Genomic DNA, 5328 nt, shown 5'->3' on the forward strand with positions numbered 1-5328 from the left:
GGCTTAATTGTGGTCTCAGGTCTTTGTACACAAAAAAAAAAAAAAAAAAAAGGCAAGCCCGTTGGAGCAGCAAACCCAGTGTTGTTTTAATGAAAATTATAGTGACAATAAATGCGGTTCTGATTCTGATTCTGATAAGAATAAGGGTAAAGAAGGCAGCAGATTGTAGAAAGTGGAGGAAGCAGAGACCTGCAGTGTGACAGGTAGTGTCTGTTAAACAGGTTGAACTGTGTCTGTGCTCTGTCAGGACCAGTCCTTTCCCAGTAAGAAGAACGGCTTTAAAGTTGGGATGAAGCTGGAAGGTATCGACCCGCTGCACCCGTCCATGTTGTGTGTGCTGACAGTTGCTGAGGTAACACACACACACACACACACACACACACACACACACACATGAGATTTCCACTTTAAGTATATGTTTCGTAAAGAAAATATTTGACTTGGAAAAGTTATTATGCTATTTACAGTATTTGTATTATTTTTTCTTTATTTTAGTTTTTTAAACACCAGTATTTGCACATAACTTTCTATTTTTTGTCAGTCTGATGACATAATTTTAAAACATTCAATCAGAAGTTATGATCAGTCAATGCTCATTGCCATCTAAAAAAATACTTCTTTACTCTTATTGAGTTCATTTTAGGGGGCTCTGTACACACCTCAGCTGAAAAGTGAAGTGTCTTTAGCAACAGTGTCTGAAACTCATGACTTGTACAGAGGATAAATCTCTCCTGACACGTCTGTCCTCTTTTTGTGAAGGCACCAGTGCAGCCACCTTACCTGGTTTGGGTTTGGAGAAGCATCCTCCCATGGTGGGCCCAGGAATGAAGGATGCCAGAGAGGAGGGAGGGAGGGAGGGAGGGAAGGTGGCAGGGTTGGGGGAGAGGAAGGGGAAGGGGTGGTTAAATGCTTGGGTCTGGCTGAGAGCTGAGGAGGGAACAGTAACGCAGAACTGTCGGTATGAAAACCTGCAGGTCTGAGACGGCCATGGCACACATCAGCTCCTCTGTATGATCTGTGCAGACAAACACAAACACACACATCAAGTTAATGACTCATAGGTGGGCAAATGTGTGAATTCTAATAATAAGAAAAAAAAACAGCACTGGCAACATTTAAGCAGTAAGTGTGTGGAAAAGTTCAGCTTTGTATTATCAGGGTGCTGAGAAGAGCCAACCCAGCCACCATTAACGCTCATGTCTAAGTAACATGTCAGTGTTGGTTAAAAGGAAACAGTTTTGTTAATTAGGAACATTTCCACACGCAGTGTTACTTCTGTTTATGCATTTTGCATGYGGAACGGTTAAAAATTAACAGAACTCAGAGACCTATTAACTTTCTCGTCAGACTGCGTTTTAAAGGGAAGCAGGGGCCTCTTCGGTTTCAGAACCCTCCTTGTGTTGTTGCTGCATTGCCCTCATTTGTTTCTGCCTGCTCCGGTGTTTCAGCCTCACGTACTGTAGTTTGTGTCTCACACGGCGCTGACTGCTATGAATCTGAACCCACACAGTGACAGGTGCATCACTCGCTGTGATACCATCCATCTCTGAATCATCCTCTAAAAACATTTTAAAGAAACTGATTGGTATGCTGAACACATCCTGAAGTGCTCCAAGTTCAGAGAGAGGGGAAAAAGTGTGGAGAGTTGAAAGGAGCGCTGCTTAGAAAACGTTATGGAGAATAAAAAGAGAAATGGAATCATCTCTCCTGACAGCTTACAACTCTGCAGATACTAAGGTTTTAGCTATAAATTTAAACAGCAATGCAAAATACTGATGTTAGGTGAGTTCTGCTTTATTACCTAATTATTTCTGAAATACATGAAAATAGTTGTTTTCAAGTCTATTTCAAAAATGTTAAAGTGCAGAAATAAACAAAACAAAAAAAACACAACAATATATTCATTTGCAATTAATTATGCTATGCATTGTAAAAACTATTCTCACTGATGATCTCTTTATTTGTTTATACCTCTTTATATTTAAAATGAGCATTTCTATCTACTGAATTTGAAGGGAAATTTTAATCTTTGCATTTATTAAAGACTTTTTTGTTTGCTAGTGCTTTTGCAATCCAATTGGTGGACAAGTAAAATGTAAATTAATAAAATGATCTGACTTCTTCAGACTTTGACAGTTTAAAAGTGCCATTAAAGCCCTTTGTCTAAAAAACTGTCAAAATTGACAGAACACTCCAGGATGTACATGCATTTAAGATATAACCACACATAAAAAATTAAATGAATTAAAAACATGCCAACTTGCTGAAGAATACTTCTTATAKAATTGTGACTATAAATTTCTTGTAATTTGGGTTTCTTAATCCCTTTGTAAGCCCTTCCTTGGTTGTAAATAAAATTTCTTCTAACTAAACCTGTTATCATGCAGTTACGTTTGGCAATCTATGATGCTAATGTCAGTAAATGCCCTTTTAAATTAGGTCAGTCAAATACCAGAGGATCAACACTTTGAAAAGACAGCTGGTGACATCAGTAAACTGACAGGGAGTTGTTTTAAAAGATGAATCTGAACTGAATTTGTGATTAATGTGTAAATAATCACAAATTGTCAGTGAGATTGAAACAGTTCTCTAAAAACAAGTATAATTATCTGACAAAATAAAATGAGGCTTTGAGCTTCACCACACCTGCCTAGGACTTGGTGGACCCCCCGCCTGTTTGTGACAATGTCAGCTCAGAGCTCCAGGAGAGTTTTCCCACATGACCTGGGTCAGCTTAAGGACATGAGAACCAAATGTCCCAAATTCAAAATGTCTATTGCAAATAGCTTTGAGGATCTGTGGTCAGAAGGTAGCTGGTGTCCGTCATGACAGAAACTGACAGAATCACTCAAGTTGATGAAACGTGTCTTGTTTGTCCAAGAGGACTTCTTATGTAGCTGATAGGAACCAAATGGAGAAAAGATGACCAGTTTTAGAAACTAAAACTTGGGTTTTGTAGGAGGACTTTTAGCCATTCAGGACCTCAGGTAAAGAAAATGGGGCCTGTTTCAGGTTGGTTTAGGCCAGGGGTCTGCAACCTGTGGCTCTGGGGCCACATGTGGCTCTTTGATCCCTCTGCAGTGGCTCTTTGATCCCTCTGCAGTGCCTATTTGATCCCTCTGCAGTGGCTCTTTGAGTATTTGACCAAACAACAGATTTATTTATTTATATTTTGGTTTTCATAATCACAATGCTAATAAATTGTATGCAAATATGTGATCAATACTACGAATACAAAAATACAAAAAGTAAAACATGTTAGCTCATGCTAGCCTGCTTTCTACCTAAAATAATCCAACTTCTTTCTATTATCTTTCCCTCAAATCCATCAGGATTATCTTTAAACACCTTTAGGACTACATAATAAGAAGAATTATAAAAATAATGTCTGACTAGTTCAGCTGTTTTAATTTTTATGAGATTTGTACAAACTATAGCCAGTATTTTTCTTGGGCATGAATATGTTTTTTCTTCAGTCCYGAAGTGTAATAATAATAATAAATAATAAAATTCACAATATATTTTTTAGGTTTATGTCTCCTCCACTGGCCATAAAGGTTCACGAAAAAGCCCTGAAAGGGCCCACAGACCAGCAGGTGATAATCACAGGTGTAGCTTATTTTGTGGCTCTGGACACATTTGATRAGTGAGCCYAGGAGCAGACATGGCRCTTTTGATTGTAAAGGTTGCAGACCCCTGGTTTAGYCTGAAAGCTGCTGAACTGCAGTGAAGCCATTGCTGAGGGTTTCTTTAGTTCAGCATTGAGAAGGTGGAGTCTGGGGACATGGAGCAACTCTCACTACCCTGACAGAAGTTACTTAAGGAGGAAATCAGATCAGATCTCCCCTTAGAAGCTGGAGAGAGTGGAGGAATATGTGGGTTTCCTTCCTAAACCTGTTACTGAACCTCAGAGTGACACAACTTTATGATAGAGAGTTTAAATACAAATAAATTCAGGCTGTTATGCAATAATTGTGAGTATTTTATATACTGTTGATTTTACATTTATTTCAGTAAAATAAACCAACTTTTCTTTCATTGTTTCCTTGAAACAACAGAAGTGGTGATGTTGGCCATAAAGACAAATCTGTCAAAAAAAAGTAAATCAAATCCAATGTGTTTTACCTCTAGTGCTGTTTCAGTCTCTCCATCCTAAATATTCTCCAGTAGGGTAAAGCTTTTCCTCCTCTCTTTGGTCCATTTTTCCTGCACAGTTCCTTGAAGCACTCACTATCTTTACAACTCTAACATAGCCAAAGCATGTTATTGATTTCAGTAACTACGAAACAACACATAAGATCACGTTCCAGAGACTTTCAAAGCCGAACGCTACCTTGAAGTTCCTACAAACCCAAGACATTTTCTGCAGAAAAAAAAAGTAGGTTAAGCAGATTTGGGCGTCACAGCGTATGACGCAGATCCAGCTCTTTCACTGCTGGGCTGGTGTTAATAAATCCTGGGTGCAAATAAGCTGTCAGATTTATTACTAAATTAAACACTTGTTACTGGAACATCTGAGGGCAGAATTAGTAAAAAGCAACTCCTGGTTTGATGTGAATAAAACAATGAATGGACCTGATAATGGCAGCTCTGTAAAGGTCACATCCATCTCTTGAAACTAAAGAGATTTAAAGCATTATAGATAATGTGCCACAAACACATGTGGAAAACAGTTATTCTCATTCATTCTCGCTGGTAAACGTCATCAAGGGAAGAACATGTGACCTTTAGTTGTAGACTGGGCTAAATCTTGAACATGTAGCAGCTAAATTATTGGCAAACTACATTTAACTGACTCATTTCATGATAACCATCCAAATGTGTGGTGCCCAGTAGATTTATAAAGCTGCTGTCTCAACAGGTCCCAGCAGCTGGGAGGACAAGAACTTTTAATGCTAAATGTTTGAACACATCTCTGTCACTCACAGTCTGTGTGTTCTCCTGGTGTGGGAGGCATGAGATAAACCCTGTCCTGAGATTGTAAAAACCAGCTGTCAAACAAATCTACAAGATTTGGCTTTTTGAAAGGGTTATTTTTTGAGACTTTGAATGTACAACCCCAATTTCAATGACATTGGGATTTTACATCAAACATAAATAAAAACAACACAGTAAGTAAATTCTTTTCAACCTATATTCAATTGAGTACAAAGACAAGATATTTAATGTTCAGACACACTGAAAAAACAAACTTTTGGGTGTGTTAAAATATATTAAGTAGTTCTTTTTAATGTTTACTAATAAATATCATAATCTATAGCAGGGGTGGGCAATCCTGGTCCTCGAAGGCCACAGCCCTACAGGTTTTATGTTTTTCCCTGCTCCAAC

The 5328-nt window shown here is 38.3% G+C and overlaps 1 pseudogene; it reads left to right on the top strand.

Moving 5' to 3' along the window:
- The first annotated feature begins 7 nt into the window (after positions 1-7).
- Positions 8-352, top strand: LOC106521655 (lethal(3)malignant brain tumor-like protein 3 pseudogene; annotated as a pseudogene).
- Positions 353-5328: the final 4976 nt, after the last annotated feature.

This window comes from Austrofundulus limnaeus, unplaced genomic scaffold (assembly GCF_001266775.1).
Source record: "Austrofundulus limnaeus strain Quisiro unplaced genomic scaffold, Austrofundulus_limnaeus-1.0 Scaffold114, whole genome shotgun sequence".
Lineage (NCBI taxonomy): Eukaryota > Metazoa > Chordata > Actinopteri > Cyprinodontiformes > Rivulidae > Austrofundulus > Austrofundulus limnaeus.